General features: G+C 48.3%; 2 long non-coding RNA genes across 3 annotated transcripts in view; one reads left to right on the top strand and one right to left on the bottom strand.

Moving 5' to 3' along the window:
- Positions 1-2,388: 2,388 nt before the first annotated feature.
- Positions 2,389-4,110, bottom strand: LOC140619924 (uncharacterized). Its single transcript, XR_012019687.1, has 2 exons — positions 3,357-4,110; positions 2,389-3,034 (listed from the first exon to the last, which is right to left on the bottom strand). It is a non-coding gene; the product is annotated as an uncharacterized lncRNA (long non-coding RNA).
- A 55-nt stretch (positions 4,111-4,165) lies between these two features.
- Positions 4,166-23,066, top strand: part of LOC140620081 (uncharacterized) — a 34,081-nt gene continuing 15,180 nt past the window's right edge. Inside the window, exons 1-3 of one of the 2 annotated variants that reach the window (XR_012019822.1) lie at positions 4,166-4,801; positions 4,971-5,636; positions 16,839-17,152. This is a non-coding gene — a long non-coding RNA (uncharacterized lncRNA). Of the gene's footprint in view, positions 5,637-16,838; positions 17,153-23,066 lie in introns of both variants that reach the window. The other variant, XR_012019821.1, reaches the window with a different exon arrangement.

Raw genomic sequence — 23,066 nt, 5'->3', positions numbered from 1 at the left:
AAGGATCCTGTCTTACTTGCTTTTGAGTCCCCATGGCCACCGAATACTTGGGTGCCTACTGTACACTAGGGTTTGGGGCTACAATGATGAAAAAGTAGGCACGGGTCCTGCCCTTTGTCTTGCTGGTCCTCGATGAATAAATCGTGATTCAGTGGGAAACTATACATCATGTGTTATTAAACGAAACAAAGAGTGTGTGCGATTTCTTGGACTCGGGTTAATCCTGGGCAGGATGACTTATGTGAATGAAACCGGGTTAATGCAACACTTTAAGATACTCTGATAACGCATATGAAACTGGCCCCAGTTTGAGCTTCTCAGAGGAGTCCTCACTGTTGGCAGACAGACGAAAATAAGCTGTGCTACTACTTAGCACCCTGGGGTAGCAGAAATAATGACAGTGACAAGACCGCCACAGCCAGCTTTTGTTTAGTGCTTGCCCCGTGCCAGGCAGGGTGACGAGTGCTGTGCAGCCCTGGGCCCGGGAGTCTAATGAGTAGGGGATGGAAAGCGGGTCCTACGTCCTCTGCCACTGGCCTGCGGCGGGGCTCTGATCAGTCGCTTTGCTCCTCTGGCTCTCGGGGCTCTTGTTCCTTAAAATGAGGGGATTGGATTAAATATCATCTATGGGGCAGCCCGGGTGGCTCAGGGGTTTAGCTCCGCCTTCAGCCCAGGGCGTGATCCTGGAGACCCGGGATGGAGTCCCACGTTGGGCTCCCTGCATGGAGCCTGCTTCTCCCTCTGCCTGGGTCTCTGCCTCTCATTCTCTCTCTGTCTCTCTCTGTGTCTCTTGTGAATAAATAAATAAAATCTTAAAAACAAATCTCGTCTATGACTTCTGTTGAAGATGCCTCTTTGTGTGTGTGCATGTGTGTGTGTATGCGTGTGTCTTAACGGCCAACAGAGATCCAGATACGCGTCTAAGCCTTGCTCGTTGGTGTCTGATGCGCTTCAGCGCGGCGTGGGAGGCGCGTGGCAATTTCCGCCCCTCTGCTGGGGCGTGGGGTGTAGTGTCCCTAGAGGGTAGTTCCTGAAACAGGGCCGTGACTTAGGCAGGTGTGTGCGTAGGTATCTCCACAACCATCCTGGCCTTTTAGGCTGAATGTACCCTCCCGACAAAATTTTTGCTTGTAAATAAGTAAAACGCGTATTGCATTAAAAAAGTGTGTCCGTGAGATCCGCGTCATCTTGCTTATTAACAGCTACAGAACTTATGCTAAATTTATGAGACGTGCAACAGAATGTTACAGCGTTCTTCAGCCACCACTGTTTTACAAATTTGGCATCTGCAGGCCTCGAAAAGCTGAAATGTTTTAAATTTATTTACACCCTGCAGTTTCCTTAGGGAACTGTTTTCCATAAGCTAATGAGGCGCTGGTGCAAGGCCTCTCTGTTATTCCTGGCAGGCACACTGAGACACATCGGCCTGCTGCCCTGCTTTTTTTCCTCAGTAGTCCAGTGCAAATAATAAATATGGGAAAATACATCATCCCTTTGAATGTGGGAGCCAAGCTGCGGGGCTGCCAAGGTTAAAACAAAGCAATTGCGAGCTTGGAGTCTGTTCATGTCCTGTACCACATGTGCCCGCGTTTTAGGGACACTCTGAACGTGACCTTTATCATGTTGGATTACTTATTCTGAGCACACAGTCTTGTGGGATCTACCCTATAAAATAAACCTCTCTGAAGACGTTTTCTTCTAGCGGATTCAGTGCTGTCCTGAGGTCAGGGAATTTGTCTTCTCGATTACGGGTCAAGTAGAGTTGGTCAAGCTACCTCCAAGGTGCTCTGTGTTTTGATGGCAGCAGCAAAAAAGAGAAGCATCAGGGTAGGTGGGACAATACTGCACCGAGGGGCAGCTGGAGGGGGGTTTCAGATTATGAAGGTTCCCTTACCAAGGTCAGGACCCCTCCTATGTTCACCCAACATAAGCATTCAACATGATGGAGGCCTGGATGCCCCCTTGACTCATACTAGGTGTCCACCGAACGAACGAATGAGGTTGCTACTTTCTAGTCTCCTGGGGGAGCAATCTAAGTGGCATTTTATCATGGGAATAAACTGGTTGAAAGTTAGCAAAGCCCAGAGAAGAAAGAAATGGGTTAAATGGCCTCATGGCCTTCCTAGCCTCCGGACTCAGCCCCTAATAGATGCAGACATTCCCACCTCCAGCTGTCCTCTGATATCACCCTTGTCCAGCTTAACTCCATATGGGCAATTAAATCTTACTGATTTAATTGGACTCATTCCCCCTCCCCCCCGCCCCGCCCCTTCTTTTCGGCTTTGTTTTCCCTGCTTGTCACTCAGAGCTGGTTGAGGTCAATATGCACGTGTTTCCTGAGTTTGCGGAGGTGTAGTAAAGAGCAAACAATCCACTTGGTGGCTCCTGAGCAGTGAAGGTCTCTTTAATAATCAGACATGTTAGGGTCTTTGCTGCAGTTCTTAGATAGTCTTGGGTCTGGGGGCGGAGGATGATCCTAATAATTTTGAAGGTCTTTTTCCAGTTCCCACACGTAAACTAGAACAGCATCATCCTTCATGCTTGGGAGACCCTGGCACACGAGTCAGAGCTGATCCTGACGAGGATACGGAGTGGGGGGAGCTTGTTTTGTGCCCGTTCCCCTCCTCCCCATCCCCCTCCCCCTCTGAACTTCTGGATGGCCTTCCCCAGCTGTCTGATATCTCCTTGGATTTTTGTCCTTAGCTGACTGTCCCTTAAAGTATTATTGAAGAACCTGGATCTTAGCTAAGAAGGGCTCAAGAATCGCTAAAGGAAAAAAAAAAAAGGTAGAGGACCAGAAAAAGGGTGGCTACGGGAGCTAAAGGCCGGCTTCAGGGTCATTGCAAATTAGGGTGCCTGTGCCCTTGGGTGTATTTCGGGCACACACGGGCCTCATCTGTTGAATAAGGCCTGCCTTGCATCTGCTTCTCCATTGCTCCTCTGAGACCTCGGACCCGAGTGCTGGGAGCTGTTTCATTCTGCTGTGTTTGGGAGCAGTCGTCTCTGCTTCATCGCTCTCCCCAGGGATCCGGGCCTGGAGGCGGGAATCAGAAACGAGGGGTGCTGAAAGATTTTCCCCTGTGGGGCATTAGGTGCTTCCCATATAATAACTATAATTGCATCTTTAAGACAACCTCATGAGATGTATGTTTTTAACATTTCATAGATAAGGAAACTCAAATGCTGAGAATTTAGTTGCCTGAAATCACATAGCAGTTGGTGGCTAAGCCAGTATGTGTTCCCAGGCCAGTGTTTCTTGTTTTTTGTTTTTTTTTTCTCCCTCTTTACTCTCCTATGGTGCCTCATTCAATCTACCAGCTGAGTTGTCTGGGCACTTGATTTAGATCTTCACTGACCTTGCGGGGTAGACCATCTGGCTGTGTCCCCAGGGCCTGTTTTCCAACTAGAGGAAAATCAGGAGCCTGGCTGTTGGTAAGGGCTAGGTGCTCTCCACGTGGATGGACTGAGGTCCTGGCCTTGGCCTCCCGTAACTTCAGGCCTTTGCACGGACCCTTCCTTTTTCTTGAAATCCCTTCCCTGCTCCCGGTATCATCGGGAGAATATTAGTCCCCTGTAAATCGGCTCCCGTAGGGGACCGCATGTGTGGCTCTAGCGAGGGGAGCACCTTCCACGCTGTGAACACAGGTCAGTCCCTTTATCTAGAACATAAAGTCGTGAGTTTGGTGGAGACCGTCTCAGGCCTCTCTACCTGGCGTGACTGACGTTTAATAAAGATTTCACCAATGAACGTTTCAGTGAAGATCTAACAAATAGAAAATTGTCATCGCTGCTCTGTTTGAGGACGACGACGCAACCAATTCTCGCCTGAGCTGCAGGGGAGGACTTAGTCCTGTCGAGGTTAACGTTTTTGCGAAGGCAGAGGCCGGCGGCGGCTGCAGGTGTCAGGGTGCTGGTCGAGGTTCTCCTGGAGTCCAGGTGTCAGGGTGCTGGTCCAGGTTCTCCTGGAGCTTTGGCAAAGAGGGGGACTGTGGATAGACTGTCCCCACTCAACTGTTTCTCTGTCTGATTGGCAGTTCCTTTAGGCTGATGAAGTGTGAGGATGGAGGCACCTCCCAGAGGAGTTAAACCTACTGATGTGTCGTTTGTTTTACTCCTATCAGTTATCGTTATGGTAACCACTGTAACCCTGGGATTCCAACTGCATTCAGCCTACCTCGGTGATCTTTTGGAGGGACACGGATCAGGGGATGTGATGGGGGGCTGGCTTAGAGGGTGCAGAGATCCTACAGGGGAGGTACCCCTTTAGGGAGACCTTTCCTCCGCACGAGGAGCGCCCTGATGAGGAGGTTATGGGCAGACTGAAGCACGTGAGGTCATGGGGAGCCACGGGGGAAGAGAGCATAAAAAGGAGGGAGGAAGAAGCAGCCAGACGACGGGGTCATTGGTCTGATGGTGATGACAAACTTACGGGGGGCGGGGTTCCCTCCCATGGCTGATGCCTGGGTCAGGGTGAGGCTTGTCAGAGAGATGCCCGTGGCTGTGGCTGAGTAGTTGCTGTCGAAGGGGGGGGGGGTCCTCTGCTGCACGTAAGGGGTGTCAGCATCTAGGAGGTCTCCACCAACGTAAAATTAACCTGGGTTCAAAGACCCTTCAAACACATGGAACGTGACTTCCCAGAAAACCCAATGAACTGCTGTGTTCATTGAGAGAACAGCCTGGCATTTAGGCATTTAGGATTTACAGGGGCTGCTAGAGGGACTACGTTGTAGATCCCGCAAATTGCCTGAACCGATTTTCAGAATGAGAACTCTGGAGTCTCGTAAGAGCCTCAGTCACCAAGGTTAGAGCTTCTGGTGAAGGACAGCTGGCGGGTGGCAGGTGGCGGGACCGCTCTTTGAACCAAACGCATCAGGGTTTGCCCACTCATGCGGGTTTGCCCACTCAGTCAGCGTGGGGATTTACACGGTTATGTTCATGTAATCCATGCCCACGGCCTCTTGACCCATCAGGGCTTGTGCTGCTTTGTTCTGAAGGCCTCTAATGGATTCAAATTCTCTTCTGATGCCGGCAGAACCTCTCCGTGTCTCCGGGTGCCGGGTTTGGGGAGGAAGACAAGAAGACAACGGGCCGAGCTGTATCAAGCAGTGGAATTTTGATACAAGAGAACGCGTGGTTTCGAAAGAGGAAGTCACGGAGGTGTTGGGGGGCCTGTGAATGCCCCCGGCCGGGAGCCAGGCTGCCCTTAGTTCAGGAAGGCACTCTCCGGACGGCCCCTGAGTTCTGCTCCAGCGCCACCGTTGTGTGCCTCAGCTGCCCGACAGCGGTTGGCGCTAGGCCCTTCCCTGCACGTCCTTCAGGAGACCAGTGGCCCGCAGGACGGAGGCCTTAGACTGGCACCCGCGCCCATTCACGGCTCTACGGGCCCCGCGGGAGGCTGGCTGCCTTGCGGAGCCGTGGAAGAGGAACGAAGCAGGATTGGGGGTCTGCAGAGCTGCCCTCGGGCTCTGAGACTAGTCGGCCCTTATGAGAATCAAGAGGGCGTCAGTTTCCCCTTCTGTCCTATGGAGAAAACCGTAGAAGGTTCTTAAGAGGCCAAAAGGGAGGACAGGAAATGCCCAGCACGCAGTGGCCTCCTCCCCTGGCCCACTGCCCCCTCGCCGCGTGGTCCTGCTCGGGTAGGCCTGCCTTCAGGGGCCCTCTTCGGGCTCCAGGTCGGTGCAAGGCGCCCGTCCCATCCATAGGCCCCACTCTCCTCTGCCATAGCAACACATTTCAAAACGCTGGTTTCTAAGCGCCCGCTTAGGATTTCAGGCCATAAGACGGCCTCCACTTCTCACGGTGCCGGACGCCCAGTGGGTTTCCGCGTTCGGTCTTGGCCGAGCGAGTCAAGTCCGCGAACTACCAGTAGACCGGCCCGTTGGGCGCCCTTGATGGGGGGAGGCCTGGCGTCTGCACGGGAGGTTTCTGCGGGGCCAGTTTGGTGCCGCGCACAGTGGGGCTCCGGGGATGGTCCCCCAGATGGCGCAGCTCCGGGGTGTTTACTGGGCCCGACCGCGTCCTGTAGGGGTGGCCGTGGCTCAGTTTGAAGGTGGTCACCCCCGACAGAAGAGTCAGAAGGGGAAAGGACATGTGTGTGTGTGTGTGTGTGTGTGTGTGTGTGAGTAGAAGTATCAAATCCTCATGCATATGGTCAGTGGTTAATGGAAATCTACAGATTTTCTCTTAATTTTTTTTTTTTTTAAGAAAACAGGTGGAGCTCTTTACTTCAGGCTTGATTCTACTCCCTGGGTCGGGCGGCGAGTAGAGTTGTTGGACCAAGACGGGGTGTGAAGAGTCTTGGGGTCAGCCCTAGGTGTGTATCAGGGATGTTTTGATCGGCACTTAGCATAGCAGCGTGTGCGGACACTGGGCCTCTCGTCCGTCGGTGACGTTCATGCTTGTGCGGGCTGATGACCCGAGCGTCCTGGCTGCCCAGTCTGTCTCAGCGTTCACGTCTGTAAAGTGGGCACAGTGGTCCTGACGTCACAGGCTTGCGGCAGAGCTGAAAGGAGCCCGCGTCCGGGTCAGAGTCGGGTACGGAGGCCGTCTATGCAGGCTGCACAGGCTGGGCCCCGAGCGCGCGGGAACGGCTTCGCCCGTGGCAGGTACCGAGAGACCGGGCGCCCGTCTGCTGCTCTCTCCTGCCGTGGACTCAGCCGTCAAGCTCCGGTTGGCTGAGATGTAAATAGAAAAATAATACGACCAAAGTAAACAAAAGTGGGAAATTGCATTTGTATAATTTAAAAATGGTTTATTATTATTTTTTTAAATTAAAGTCATTTGTTTTCATTCAAGCCATTTCCTCTTGGTTTGAATGGATTATTGCTTTGTCGTTCATTGCACTCCGAGGGTTTTTTTTTTTTTTCCTTCTATTTCAAGACCAAGTATTTTTCTTTTGTTGATGTAACCGCTGACCTTATTAAAAGTTTGTCCAGATAAATCACGGTTTTTAAGATAAGAGGGACACTAAGGCAAACATGGAAAGCTGGTCACCACGTGGGGCTGGAAAAGTAAGCGCTCTACAGTTGGTCAGTGGGGGCACATTGGGGCCTGCAGTCCTGATTGGCCGTCCCCAGTCCGTTTGCAGCCTCCTTGGGAAATGGGGAGGAGCTGTGGGTTTACTTGTAGATTTGCACGGAGTGTTACATTTTTAAGACATTTCCAAAGCATTTTGATCCAGACAAGCTTTTGCTGGCTGAGAAAGCATAGGATGCACCCAAAATACTTTTGCAGACCGCGGTGTCGAGTGCCATATTATTCCCACGAACCAGAAGTTCAGTACAAAGGGCCAGGATTGAGAAATGCAGTCTGACATTTTATACGCTTAACATATATCTCACTTAGGGCTGAGCCATTCCTGGAAGTTAGTTTAAATTTTCCAAGCATCTTTAGGGAGAGGCGAAGGCCTCAGAATCTGCGCGGTTCAGAGGCATCTCGTTTGTGGATCTATTCAGACTTTCCATTCCTTTATTATGTGTGCATGATGGAAAGCTCTTTAACGTTAAAAGTAAATAATGGCCTTTAAGGTAGAAGCACTCAGGTTAGCGACGTTACTGGTCTATGTTGGTAAGCGCGGCCCGATTATTTGATAATGCCTGTCTCTGTCCATTATCAGCGAACACTTGGAATGCTTTCGGCCCATTTTATGAAGGTTTGTTTCATAAGAGGAAGTAGATGTTTTAAAATATGATAACAAGGTTATGAAACTTCAGTTTCAGATGTAAAGAACGGTTGTTTGTTGATGAGAACGGAGCATGCCCAGAGCAGGGAGGCTTTTTATTACTACCATCCAGGTCGACCTGCTTTAAGCAGCAACAGATGAGTCTTCCCGATACTAGATAGCGCGGAGGGGGTTGTAATTGCTTTACGTATCTGCCCTTATCTTAATTCATCTGCATATTTACTTATTGCAAATGTAATTATCTTATTTATCAGCATTTTCTAAGGGTTGGCGGGGTGGGGGGGATTTGGGCACCCTTCCTATAGTCCTTCCTATCGAGTCCTTAGGTCCTACTCTTGTATTTGCACGTGACTATGTCACAGGCACCTAATGCAGAGCCCCCTCTGCTAACTAGCGGAATTCAACTAGTCCGTAACTTGAGTTCCCACACCCTGCAGATTTCTACTTGCAGCATCTCTCGACTCTGCCCCCATGTTTTTGTTTTTGTTTTGTTTCCCCCCCCCCCATTTCCAAGACTCCTCCGGCAGTGTGGGCTCCGATCTGACATGACTGGGCCAACTGCTCATCCACGTAATGCAGTTCGCTGTCTCCCGTGCTGTCAGATTAATTTCGTAACGTGGCACTTTGTTCCCATCCCTTCCTGCTCATGGTGCTGCCTACTTCTCATTACCTGCTGAAAAAGTGCCAACTTCTCAATCAGGCATTGAAGCTGCTTCTAATACGGCTCCATCCGTTGGAAAAGAAACAGGACTTCAGAACCTTTCTTGCACACCGATGGGTTTCAAGGACATAGTGGCAAGGACAGGAAGTGCCTCTGCCGTCGTGATCTTCCGATGAGGGAGGCTGATGTTACCTAGTTGATGACAAAATCAGTTCTTCACTGACAACTGGGCATCGTGCCTCAAAGGAGAAGCGCCATGTGCTTGGAAGATGTGTTACAAGAAGGCCAGGCAGGGCTTGCTGAACTCTGGAAGACCTCCTGAGGGGAGAGCAAGAGCTCGTTAGGTGGAGTGAGGTTGGGGCAGCGGGGTTGGGGAAGGGAAGGGTGACCATGCAGAGGGAACAGGCCGTGGGGAGGGGGAAGGAGCACACGCGAGGGACCAAAAGTGGCCTTTGCAGAGTCAGGCAGGAGAGAGCAAGAGAGCAAAGCGGGCTCCATCGGCAGGGCCCGGTAGGCCTGCGAAGAAGGTTGGACTTGCTTCTGTGGACAGTGGGAGACTTGGAGTGGGATATGACCCAACCACATGTGAGTCGCAAAAAGCCACTCTGTCTGCCATGGGAGAAGGTTCTGGAAGCAGGCCTGGATGCCTACAGAGGGAAGCTCTTGCAAAAGCCCAGGCAAGGTACTACTGTTGGGGAGAAGTCGGATTTGATTAACAGGTTTCAGGTGGGTTGGAAAGGATTTGGAAGCTGTTGGGACAGGCGGGTGAGACAGCAGCAGAAGGCTGGTGGGGTGCTGGCGACCGTTCTCCAAGACGGGGAACGCTGGAGGAAGACCAAATATGGGGAGAAGTAGTATGACTTTAGTTTTCCCTTTTTTTTTTTTTTTTTTTTTTTGAGTGAGAGGTGGAAGCAGAGGGGGAGAGAATCTTTTGATTTCAATGTTAGGTAGTTAGCATACAGTGCAGTATGGGTTTCTGGAGTAGAATTCAGTGATTTATCACTTACACACAACACCCAGTGCTCATCCTAACACGTGCCCTCCTTTTTTTTTTTTTTTTTTTAGATTTTATTTTGAGAGCAGGCACATACTGGGGGCAGGGGCAGAGGGAGAAGGGGAAGCAGACTCCCTGTTAAGCAGGGAGCCCCACGTGGGGCTCAATTCCAGGACCCTGAGATGATCATGACCTGAGCCAAAGGCCGACATTTAACCACTGAACCACCCTAGTGCCCGAACAAGTGCCCCCTGCCCCAATACCCGTCACCTATCTAGACCATCCCTGAACCTCCCTCCCTCCATCCACCTTCAGCTTCAGCTTTATCATTAGGAGTCTTCTATGGCTTGTTTCCCTCTCTTCTTTTTTTTTTTATTTTCTCCTTTTCCATGTGTTCATCTGTTTTGTTTTTTTAAATGCAACATATGAGTGAGATATTGTGGTCTTTGTCTTTCTCTGATGGACTGATTTCGCTTAGCATCATACACGCGGGCTCCATGGCTCCATTCATGTCATTGCAAACGGCAAGATTTCATTCTTTTTGATGGCTGAGGAATATTCCATTGTATACACAGACCCCATCTTCAGTTGATGAACATTTAGGCTCTCTGTGGTTCGGCTATTGTTGATAATGCTGCTACAAACACTGGGGTGCATGTGTCCCTCTTTATTTTCATATCCTTTGGGTAAATACCCACTAGGATAATTGCTGTGTTCTAGGGTAGCTCTACTTGTAACTTTTTGAGGAACCTCTGCAGAGTTTTCCAGAGTGGCTGCACCATTTCACATTCCCACCAACAGTGTAAGAGGGTTTCCCTTTCTCCGCATCCTCGCCAACACTTGTTGTTTCCTGACTTCTTATTTTCAGCCCTCCTGACAGGTGTGAGGTGGGATCTCATTGTGGTTTTGATTTGTGTTTCCCTGATGATGAGTGATGTTGAGCATCTTTTCATGCATCTGTTGACCACCTGAATGTCTTTTTTGGAGAAGTGTTTATTCATGTCTTCGGTCCATTTCTTAAGTGAGTTGTTTTTTGGGTGTCGAGTTTGTCCTTTGTAGACTTCGGATGTTAACCCTTTATCAGATATGTCACTTCCAACTATATTCTCCCATTCCATGGGCTGCCTTTTAGTTTTGTTGACTGTTTCCTTCGCTGTGCAGAAGCTTTTTATCTTAATGAAGTCCAATAGTTTATTTTTGCTTTGTTTCCCTTGCCTTTGGAGACGTGTCTAGTAAGAAGTTGCTGTGGCCAAGGTCAAAGAGGTTGGTGCCTGTGTTCTTCTCTAGGATTTTGATGGTTTCCTGTCTCACGTTAAAATCTTTAATTCATTTTGAATTTATTTTTATGTATGGAGTAAGAAAATGGTCGTTTCATTCTTCGTGGTGCTGTCCAGTTTTCTCAACACCATTTGTTGAAGAGACTGTCTTTTATCCAGAAGAGACTGTCTTTTATCCATTGGATATTCTTTCCTGTTTTGTCAAAAATTAGCTGACCATAGAGTTGTGGGTCCAATTCTGGGTTCTCTATTCTGTTCCATTGATCTCTGTGTCTGTTTTTGTGCCAGGACCACACTGACTAGATGATCACAGCTTTCCAATACAGCTTGAAATCTGGACTCATGATGCCTCCAGTTTTGTTTTTCTTTCTCAGAATTGCTTTGGCTCTTCTGGGTCTTCTGTGGTTCCATACGGATTGTAGGATTGTTTGTTATAGCTCTGTGAAAAATGCTGGTGGTATTTTGACAGGGATTGCATTCAGCGTGTAGATTGCTTTGGGTGGTATAGACATTTTAACAGTATTCTTCCAATCCACGAGCATGGAATGCTTTTCCATATTTTTGTATCATCTTCAATTTCTTCCTGCCCATAGGGGAAAGGCTCAGTTCTTCCCTATTGAGGATGATCTTAGCTGTGGGTCTTTCATATATGGCCTTTATGTTTTTGAGGTATGTTCCTTCTATCCCTTCTTTGTTGAGAGTTTTTAATCAGGAAAGGAAGCTGTATGTTGTCAAATACTTTTTCTGCATCTATTGACAACATTATATGGTTCTTACACCACACTAATAAAAGAATGGGTATCACGTTCATTGATTTGTGAATATTGAGCCACCCTTATAGCCCAGGAATAAATCCCACTTGATTGTTGTGAATAATTCTTTTAAAGTACTGTTGAATTAGATTTGCTAGTATATTATTGAGAGGTTTTGCATCCATGTTCATTAGGGATATGGGCCTATAATTCTCCTTTTTAGTGGGGGTCTTTGGTTTTAGAATCAAGGTGATGCTGGCTTCATAGGATGAGTTTGGAAGTTTTCCTTCCATTTCTATTTTTTTTTTTTTTGTAACAGAGAAGAATAGGTATTAACTCTCCTATCAATGTCTGTTAGAATTCCCCTGGGAAGCCATTTGGTCCAGGACTTTTGTTCGTTGGGAGATTGTTGACTACTGGTTCAATTTCTTTGCTGGTTTTGGGTCTGTTTAAATTTTATACTTATTCCTGTTTAAGTTTTGGTGGTTTGTAAGCTTCTAGGAATCTGTCCATTTCTTCCAGATTGCCCAGTTTGTTGGCATATAATTTTTCCTTGTATTCTTGTTTGTATCTGTGGTGTTGGTTGTGATCTCTTATCTATAAATTGTTATAGTGGTTAAAAGCACGATCTGTGGACTCTGATGGACTCTTAGCAGCTGTGTGACCTTGGGAAAGTTTCTTATCCTTTCTGTGCTCTCTAGTTTCTTCATCTGTACAATCTTTACTAACAATAGTAAAGGATTCTAACAATAGGGATTCTAACAGTAGTATCTACCATATAAGGTTCCTTTGAGGCCCAAATGAATTTAGCATATATAAAGAACTGAGGTCGGTACCTGGCACAGAATGAATACTATACTGATGCTGATTATTATTGTTACTTTATAGATAATTCCAAAGCTCAAAGAAATTTGGGGCTTGTTATTGAATGATAAGGGAAGCTTCATGTGGAATGAGGCTTTTTCAGGAGTGTATATGCATTGAGGAAGGAAGATGGCCTCACTCCAGGCCTTAAGCATCCAAGAGTAGACTGAAGATAATGAGCAAGTCATAGTGCCTGGGACTGAGTTACAGACAAAGGAGAAGTTTGGAAGCAAAGGGAAGACCATGCTTTGAGGAGAAGGTGACTTCTGCATCACATGCTGCTAAGAGTGCTTGAATGTTAGGATTGGAAAATGCCCAGTAGATAGCAAGCCACCATTGAAAACTTTTGCAAATTTTAGGTGGCGTAGTGGAGTTTGAAGCCAGTTTGGAGAGTGGGGAATGAGGGAGACATTAGGTGGGAACAAATTATTTGAGAAGTTTGGCTTTTCAGAGAAGAAAACTTCAGCTGGGAATATAGGCTACCCCTTGGCCAGGTGTGGGCCAGTCAATAAGGACTAGCCCTGAAGTATCTGAATCCCCTTCTGCATACAGGGGAGGGAGCTATGACTCCATTGGTCATGGCCTTCAGTTGGATTGAGGAATTGGCCTCAGCAGTCTCCAGTGCTGTCTGAGTTCAGCAGTTGTGGAAGTGGCCTGTGTTGGCCAGGTTTCTGTAGGATTCGGTGGTCTTGATATCACCAGTAGGCAGCAAGAATACCTTACCATCCAGGGAAGATGAGAAAAGTAAGGGTTTGGGGAATGTGGCAGCCAGGCTCTTTCTGGAAGGTGAACTAGGGCTCTGGCTCAGAAGGAAAGTGGCTTCCCTGTCAGTCTGGGCTCAAATGATTGTGTTTGGAAAGAGCTTTTTTTTTGTTGTTTGTTTGTTTGATACAGGTCTGGAGGAGACCCCAGATCAAAGTATTACTTTAATAAATATATGTTCCATCACCTCAAGTGAAGAAACCTAGTAGAACGGTGAGATCTGGGTTGAAAATAGATGTTTTGTGGAAAATATCTCCTTTTGGGAAGACTTTCCTCTAATATCCCCCTTTGACTACAGAGTGTGAGCCTTTCATTTTAGTGTGCTGTGATTTGCTGACAATGGTTGGAATGTGGAGGTGAACTACATGAGGTCATCCGGTTATGATGCCAGGCCACTGAAGAGCTCTAGGCAGGCTGGATTCAGAACTGTGAAGTCATTGGACTTTGTAAGGGAAGGATTCACTGAGATTGATGGTCCTAGCATAGTTTCTACCTGAATGCTACACCTTTTGTGCAAGAAAGAAGCAAATAATAGGAAATTAATTCTATTCGACTTGTATTATGGTAGTTGCTGTGTAAACACTGAATTAGCAAATATTGAACCACTGTTCCTAGAGGAAATACAGGCTTAGGCTGTGAGCCCCTGGTCACATTTTCTTCAGTGGTTAGTATATAGCCTTGTTTTATGTGCACATCTATTTAAAGATACTTTATTGTATTGTCGGTTCCTTAACACTGAGCTCTTGGCCAACAGTGCTAGAACTCCTGCCTGAGTGAAGTTTATCTAAGACCTATATTTTCTTTGCAGGGCATATCATATCATGTAGCTTTCCTGTGCTTAGGAGCAGTAGATAGCACTTCAGTACTATGGGGCCATTTGAAATCAAGAGATACAAAACAAAAATTGTGGCCACTAAATATACTATGAAAAAGGATGCTTATATATAGTCTGAAAGCTGAAACAAGAAGGCAGAGTGTCCCTACCATTTGACCTCAGCTAGGAACATGTGTGTCAGGCGGCTCAAAATTTGTCCCTAACCTATGCATGTTTACAAATAAGTGGGAAACAGAGCATATGTTGATATTGGGGTTACAAATAAACTTTAGTGAGTAGATGAATTTAGAAATGTGGAACCCATGAATAGTGAGGTTCTATTGCATATTAGCCTTTTGGGTTTTCATGGATATCTATAATTGGACAGTTTGGTATAAGTTGATTATTCTCACCATTTAACATACCTTTTACACTGAGATTCTATTATTGTCTTGGGAGTTAAAACCAAATCAGTCCAAATATCTCCACCTTTTATACCTAAAAATGCAATGCAGGAAATATTCAGAAACATGGAAAGACACCAGAAAGTCCAAACTCAGACTTGTTCTTCTCGTGGTTGCAATATGGCTGTGGCAGTTCTGAGCATCGTATTCAGACACACAAAAGAGAAACTATTTCTTCCCATGTGTCTTCTATTAGTGAAAAATCCTTCTCTGAAGCATTCCAGGAGATTTCCTTTCACATATCATTGGCTAGGAGTATGTCACTGGTCTAGCCATTTACTGGAAGGAGTAATGAGATCAAGATAATTAAACCAATCCAAAATCACCCCATGGTGCTGGGGATGCACATCTTCTGAAGCAACATGGCTTTGCAGAGAAGATAATTTTGAACAAAAGTGGGCTCAGTCAGAAGAGGAAAGGGAAATGAATTTGGGATGATCAAACAATAACGTCTACCATACCTACTAATCAAAGAGTGTGCATTCCTATATGGGAAGAATGTTAATCTCACATTGAATCTGTGTTTTATGTTAGAATCTCTACTGGGTCAATTACTTGGTACCCTTCTGGATACTTCTCTTCAGAGGGAGTCTTTAGAGGTTCATTCTTCAGGCACAAGTAAAAGAAGCTCTCATTAAAACCATTGGGGGGGGTGGGAACTGTGAGCAAGAATTTGTGGGACTTAATCATGCTATGGTAGGATAAGGGGAGTCAGATTCTTTGCTACTGCTCCCTTTGAGAGATGGAATCCACTTGCCCACCCCTTGAGTTGGGCTAGTCTTCATGGGTTGCCTAATCAAAAGAATGTAGACCCAGACCTCTTTGAATATTCAATATTGAGATAGAGCTACTGTGTTTTGAAGAGGCCCAAATATTCCATGGAGAGGCCCCTGTGAAGAACCAAAGCCCCCAACGAGAGCCTGGGTTGAGCTCCAAGCTGATAGCCGGTATCAACTTGCCAGGCACGAGAGTACATCATCTTGGAAGTAGATCTTCCAGCTCTAGTTGAGCATCCCCAGCTGAAGCTGTGCGGAGCAGAGATGAGCCATCTCTACCGAGTCCTACTGTAATTGCATATTCGTGAGCAAGAAAAATGACTGTTTTTGTTTTAACCCACTGCTGTAGTTTTGGGTGGTTTGTTATTAAGCAATATATCACCAGAACACTTAAGAGAAGGCAAGACAGACTCAAGACTGCAGTGATTCTAGCTGGATGCTTAAGAAATGGATAAGTTTTTAATTAGGCTCTTATTAATCACCCTACCTCCACTATGGTGCTCAAAACCGCTTATTGAATGAATGAATGGATGGATGGATGGTTGTTGCGCACTTGCTGCTTTCAGATTAGGGGATAAAGTGAAACTTTTTAGGCAGTTCTTTTCTAGGAATATGATTTCAAACTTTGGTCCTTTCCGTTTCTTTGGAGCATCCAGAAAAATCCTAGAATCAAAGAGCTGAAAAGGGAGCATGTGTGATTTGTCACCCTGCCCTGGGGTTACATGGCACTTCATTCGTACGCTGTCCAAGTTGGTTTTATTGCCTCTTTAACTTTTCTCTTGAAAATCTCAAGAGAAGAAAAGCATCAACCTCAGTTTTGTGACAAGTGAGTGATTACTATTAGTCAAGAAAATGGAGAAGAGACCTTTCTCTCTTAATTTATAACTGAAAGAGATTTTAATTTATATTTTATTAAGTGCCCTTATTTCCACATTTTCTATAATGAAGTCCACTGCATTTTGGAATGATTTCCCAACAGATGACGGAATTGCCATTTTTTTTTCTCCCGCAGGGTTATTTACCACAGTCCATAGTGCAGAGGTCCCAAAACTTTGTAGAACATGGGAGGTCTACCTCAGTGCCACTGAGTGCCAGACCTCTCTAATGGGGACATTGCTTTGAGTGCCTGGGCTCATCAGGCACCACAGAAATAAATTGTAGGGTTAAGTTTGCTCCCTGCCTGGGCATTGCCTTTAAGTGCTTGGCTTACAGTATTCACAGTGGGGGTGCCTGGGCTCCTCACATGAATATTTTACATGGAAGACATTTTTCTTTAAGGGGAAGGTTATGACCAATGAAGTCTTTCCTTGAGAAGCAATTTCAGTCCGTTACATTACGTCTTCAGTTTTAGTGTCTGCCTCAAGGAGGCAGATCGATACTATCGTGAATAACTAAGAGAGTTGAGAAAGCGCTGGTAAATCACACAAGTTGGCTCCGTGAATCTCTCCAGTTGTGCAACCCACGTTCTCTGCTTAATGTGTAAGAAGAAGTTGGGGTATTTGTTTTTGCTAAATCCTAAGATCAGCAACTTTGTAGGGCAGAGGAAACTGGAGAGCTGCCTCTTAAAGGCCAGTGTCAAAACCCCATTTCTGTAATGCGGTGTTTTTAAAGGGCAGCCTGCAAACCATTTTTACCAGAATTACCGTGTGTGTGTGTGTGTGTGTGTGTGTGTGTGTGTGTGTGTGTGCTTGTTAAATATTCAAATACCTGGGCCTCACTGTAAACATAGTGAATCCGAAGGGGGTTGGAGCAGGAATCTGCTTTTCTAATAAGTCTTTCCTGTTATTTAAAAGGTCCTGACACCTGCTGTCCCTGCAGGAAGACTGGTGGTTTGTGAACAACCATCTCAGAGGTAAAAAGAGCCTTCAGAGGACACTGAGAGATGAATATTTCACCTTCTACTGTCCCCAGATGACTTGTCAGGAAGTGGAACTTTGGTCTCGGGGACTCCATAAGTGGTTTTGAACAGGACTCTTTAAACTCTTGATCAACCAGTTTCTACTTTAAATCTCTACTACTTATGTCCTTATGCAGAAGGACTGTTGAGAATTTTGGAGCTTTTTTTTTTTAAAATACTGCATTATCACAGACCTTGCTGAACCCAAAGGTGAGAAATCAAAGGGGACAGATATTTTTGCCTGTTTAAAAGAATACTTTGATACTGTAGAAGTTGGGGTTAGAATATTTTGTTCCTTGTGGTGTAATGAAAGCGTCTGGTTACAAAAACATTGTCTTAAATTGTTAAAGCGGTTCAATAGGTCACACCTTCCCTGGGCTGGCCGAATGACTTCCTGGCGCTAACACAATTGGGTGAAAGAAACACTGTACAAGTTCTGGGACAGAGTCCGCGTTCATACTCTTGTGGCTTGTCCTATAACGGTAGGATAACGTCTTTGAGCACGAGGGGACCTACAGAGGGAGAGGCTCTGGTGGGTGAATGACCATGAGCTGTCATAGTTGAGGAGCCAGAGCCGTGAGTAGAGTCCTCTTGGATTCTCCAGCCTCAGTCAATTGGCCAATTGACTGAAAATGCACGAATGAACCCAGAAAACTCTTGAAGCGGAGACAAGCTACCCAGCAGAGCCCAGCTCACACTGTAGAATTATGAGCAAAGCCATGGTTTTAAGTCACTAAGCTGGGGAATGACTTGTCACATAGCAGTAGATAACCTCACCACACATGGTGGAGACGCGGGTCCTTTGAGTCACAGGACTCTAGGGCAAGCCAGATAGGAGGGACTAGTACGGGAACGTCCCGGAGTGGTGACACTCTAGTTGGGCTGTGCATGCTTCCATTTTCTCTGAGGGACCGCGGCACCATGTCTTGTGTGTACTTCTGTTTGGCACTAATGTGATTTGTTCTCGGCCTGTCTCTCTCAGTAGAAGGTGGGTTCCTTATAGAAGAGGCTGTATTTCGGTGGTTCTGTAGCTCTAGCACCTAACGGGCTTTCCCATGTAGAAGTTGCTCAAGAAATGTTTGTTAAAGCAAAACACTGAAATAACCCCAGAGAAGTGCTGCTGTATTATCAAGGACCAGGAAGGAAACGGTGCGCTTTTGAATGGACGAGTAAAGAGGATGCTAGAGAAAGGAAACTTTATTTTTTATTTTTTTTGAATTCATGATTTTTTTTCTAGAATCATTGAGTTGCACGGTTTATATTTCCTTTCCAGGACACTTAGTGCTTCCTACATTAACCCTTCATGTCGTAGTAATTACTTCTGCTCCCTAGAGAAAGGATGTAGAACTTCATTGTTGGCTTTTTCTCCCATGATTTATTTATTTATTTATTTTTAATTTTTTAAAAAAATTATTTATGATAGTCACAGAGAGAGAGAGAGAGGCAAAGACACAGGAGGAGGGAGAAGCAGGCTCCATGTACTGGGAGCCCGACGTGGGATTTGATCCCGGGTCTCCAGGATCGCGCCCAGGGCCAAAGGCAGGTGCCAAACCGCTGCGCCACCCAGGGATCCCTTCTCCCATGATTTAATTCCATCATTTTAACTGGCTGGTGTGAAAAGATAATTTTAATTTATGTGTATAGTTGGGAAAATACAATGAAACTTCAATGTCTCTGGTGGTGGTATCTTAGAAGATCATGAAATGAATGTTATGTCAGTTTTGAGAATTGGTACGCACATGTGAGCGTGTTTGTGGGTCCATCCATGCTCAGGGTATCTGAGCAAATTTCTAAACATCCGTCATTCTGCTTCTCTCCCCTTCCCTCTCTTTCCTTATCTTTGTTTTTCTTTCTTTATAAACACTTGCTGTGACTTTATCTTATTTAGCATTAAAAGTCAAACTGCAGCAGGTATTTTACTAGTTATATTATAAATCATGTATATTTTTTGTTAACCAAAAGATCAAATAAAAGAACATTATATAATTATCTCTCTTGAAACGGTCCTAATTATGAGGAAGTCTTATGTGACTGATGTCACTCATCGTTTTCCTGTAGGTAGTGGCCCTCGGTATTAAAAAACGTTCTCTCTACTGGGTGAGAGCTGGGCTATGACGCTCCTTAAGGGCTCATTTCCTCTTTTCACTCATATTGAACTTGAGTAAGTGGAGACAGAGGAATGAAGTTCAGCCCAAACCTACTTAGAAGCCCTCAGAGGACTTCCTTGCCTCAGCTCAGAGAGAGGATCCCAGCTGGAATGGAAGCCCCAGGGACAGTCAGCTGTGACCTTTGTGGCATTCTCTGAAAACCAATCAGCTGATTGTTAGTCTCCCTCTCGAGCTGTTCCATGTTTGGAGCAGTGGCTCACGACCCTTACCTGGCTCCACCGCTACCTGGGAAAAGACAGAGCGTAAGATACTGTGATTCCCCTACTCATGAGAAATCTGCATGGCTTTCTGTCTTTCTCCCTGGTGAGTTCCACCAAAGCTGAATCCCTGGTTCTTTCTTGGATCCCTACCTCTGAGGTCGGAATGACTAAGCCCTACGTGCCACACGAGTATGGTGGAGATGGCTGCTGCCCACCACAAGTCCTAACCCTAATCCTAACCCTAACCCCTAACCCTGACCCTAACCCTAACCCCTTACCCCTAACCCCAACCCCAACCCTAACCCTAACCCTAACCCCAATCCCAACCCCAACCCTAACCCTAACCCTAACCCTAACCCCTAACCCTGACCCTAACCCTAACCCCTTACCCCTAACCCCAACCCCAACCCTAACCCTAACCCTAACCCCAATCCCAACCCCAACCCTAACCCTAACCCTAACCCTAACCCCAAACCCTAACTCTAACCCCCAACCCCAACCCCAACCCCAACCCTAACCCTAACCCTAACCCCAAACCCTAACCCTAACCCTAACCCCCAACCCCAACCCTAACCCCTAACCCTAACCCTAACCTTGACCCTGACCCTGACCCTGACCCTAACCCTAACCCCTTACCCCTAACCCTAACCCTAACCCTAACCCTAACCCTAACCCTTCATGTAGCTGAATTCATGCCAGTGGAATGTGAGTGAATATGCTGTGGTGTGGGCCCCTTCGGGCCGGCCGTAAGCTTCCGTGTTTGTTCCTGTTCTTCCCCTCTTCTGCCCAACTGGAATGGCAATGCCCAGGATGAGCTTGGAAGCTCGGTCGAGATGACAGAGATGCTGGCAGCTTCGAGCCCTGGAAAACTGCAAGGAGCAGACCTCCCTTCTTCAATCTGGAAGCCCCTGGGATGATCATGTGAATGAAAAGTTAGATCTTGTGGGGTTGAGGCTTTGCATTTGGGGTATTTAGCATTTACCCTGATCAATAACCCAAGATAATCTAATAACTGGGTAAGTGTTCAGTTAACAAGTTCAACCTCAGACATCGATACCTTGTGAGTGGCTTATAATGGAAAGAACTCTGGTGAGCATTTCAAAGCAAGCGTGTGGGTGCGTGCGCGCATGTGTTCCAGGTGAAAGCAAATCCTGCTCTGACATAATGAAGTGTATCAGCTTGTGCTATTGAACCCACTAAATGTAAGGATTTATTTAGGGATTTTATTTATTCATGAGAGACACAGAGAGAGGCAGAGACCCAGGCAGAGGGAGAAGCGGGCCGATGTGGGACTCGATCCTGGGACCCTGGGGTCACACCCTGAGTGGAGGGCAGATGCTCAACAGCTGAGCCACCCAGGGGTCCCCTACATGTAAAGATTTAGGAGCATTTTAGTTGATAGCGAATTCTGTGGAGCAGCGGTCGCCTGGACGGGTCCGGTTTTCTCGTGCGGGCAGCTTGCCTGGGGCCGAACGGGCCGGGCCGGTCTCCTGGCCCCAGTGCACGGGTCGCCCTGCAGCGGGCTCCGCGGGCGGCTCCGTAGTCGTCTCGGGCTCCTCCGGGGCGCAGCGAGAGAGGACAGGGGTCCTTGCACGACCACGTTTGCTGATGTCCTGAGTGGCTACAGCAAGTGGTATGACCAACCTCAGATCTGGGGAGTGGAGAAATGGGCTTTTTCTGGATGTGGGGTTGATGGGAGGACATACAAAATATTGTGGCTTTTTGGGGGGTGGGAGGGCGGGGAATTTATCACTATTGAGTCATGACAGTAAAACGCAACCTCATAGAAAGTGGGAGAGCACTGGCAGGGACGAGGGAGTCTGGTGCCTTTGTTGCCACCTTTGTTTGTTTTCGCTGCGGGGCCTTAGGAAAGTCCCGGGCCTCCAGGCCCACGTGGCCAGGAATGGAGCCGGCACAACGCCCAGCCCCGCAGGCTCCGAGGCCCCGGCCACTGCTCCAATTTCGTGTGTCCTTCCCAGCAGAGGGGTCGGGGTCAGAGTGCACACGATGGGAACTGAAAACAGAGTTTCGCGGGTTGGGTTATGGTGGCTGCAGCCGGCCGAGGCCGCCCCTGCGGGTGCGGGTGCGGGTGCGGGTGCGGGGCCAGGGCAGAGCACACCCGCTCCCGCGTCCTTGCAGGCTGCCTCGCGGCCGCGGGTGGGAGCTGGAATCCGTTTTTATTTCTGGTCGGCTTCCTGCTGATTGCGATTCTTCCGTTAATGCCGGTGCCAGTTGAATCTCACCTCGACCGTCCTCTTGAAAGCCAGATTGTCCTTTCATGGGTGTTTTCTTTTGCGGGGGCGGTGAGCTGATGCAGCCACATTTTCCAAATACAAATAAACCGTTAATAGAGCGTTAGTGCTTGGAGCGAGGCCCCGGAACCTTCTGGAGCCGTCAGCCTCCTGGGGGTCAGCTCCTGCTTTGCCAGGGTTTCTGGTTAGGGAGGGACAGGTGGCCGTGGCCCCAGTCCTCCCTGTAAGCCAGCAGCAGTCGCGCGAGCCTTGAAACCTCCTTGAGATTATCCTCTTTTCAGGCCCCGGGGCGGGGTGGGGGGGACCAACCACCCTGATGGGGGAGGTGCGGGGTAGGGTGGGGGCAGACCCGAGTTTTGGTCTTTCCCCTGGTGAGCGGCGGCCCGCCCCCAGGCCTGGGGCTCTGCACCCCCCAGCCCCCTCCGAGGATTTGTGCCGGGGCTTCGGCTGGGCTGGGCCCTGCAGCTCGCTCCCCTCGGCCTCGCCAGGTGCTCCTACGAGTAGAGATTTGGGCCGCACCATGGAAAGTGCTGGAAGTGGGGAAGGAGTCGTAGGACGGGCTCCGAGCCTCAGTGGGAGACGGGAGAGGCCCTCCCTGGGCGGAAGGAAGGAAGGAGGCTCTGGGCTCCGGCGGTGACTTTGGGGTGACCTTGGGGTGACTGGGAGGGTGGCGGTGACAACCAGATGGTGAAGGTGACAAGGGAGCGAGTGAGATCAAAACATTGCCCTGACCCCGTCCTACAAATGGGGGTTTCTGGGCGAACATGGGGACTCCCCTTGCTGTGAGGTTGCCTCTTCTGAGCTCTGGAGGGGAGGCTGAGGTCGCGGGGCAGGCCCGGCCCTTTCCTGGGCTGTGACGCTGCTGGAGCTACTCCCGCCCTACAGGACGGCCTCTGTGAGGGCCACTTTCTTGGAGAGGAGACAGCGGAACTGGGTCGTCAGATGTCCAGGGAGTTGTAGTGACTCGGACTCTGGACCACCGTTCGCTCATTCATTCATTCATGATTTTATTTATTCATGAGAGACATAGAGAGAGGCAGAGACACAGGCAGAGGGAGAAGCAGGCCCCATGCAGGGAGCCCGACGTGGGACTCGATCCCAGGACCCCGGGGTCACGGCCTGGGCCCAAGGCGGATGCTCACCTGCTGAGCCCCCCGGGTGCCCCTGGCCACCAGTTAAAGGCTGTGGGAGTCACGAAACAGTGAGTGTTGAGGCATCGCAGCTGTGGCCTGGTGAGGTTCCGGATGGCCTCGGGGGCAGAGGGGTTGGGGGGGTGCACTAGGGGACTGGCAGAGGAGGGAGGGGAGACTACGGGTCCAGGTAGCTCCCTGAGAAAAGGAGGGCGCGGAGCACGTGGGGTTTGTGGGGGGACGGTGGGCGGGCCTCCCTGGAGAGGCCAGCCTGGGGGAGGCTCTCGGGGGCCTTCGCGCCATCCTACTCGGGGCGGGCACGGGCGCCGCGGGTGTAGCCAGGCGCAGGGACCGGGGCGGGAAGCTTCCTGGTG

The sequence above is a fragment of the Canis lupus genome, chromosome 28 (assembly GCF_048164855.1).
Source record: "Canis lupus baileyi chromosome 28, mCanLup2.hap1, whole genome shotgun sequence".
Taxonomy (NCBI): Eukaryota; Metazoa; Chordata; class Mammalia; order Carnivora; family Canidae; genus Canis; species Canis lupus.
This window is presented reverse-complemented; position numbering and strand designations above follow the sequence as displayed.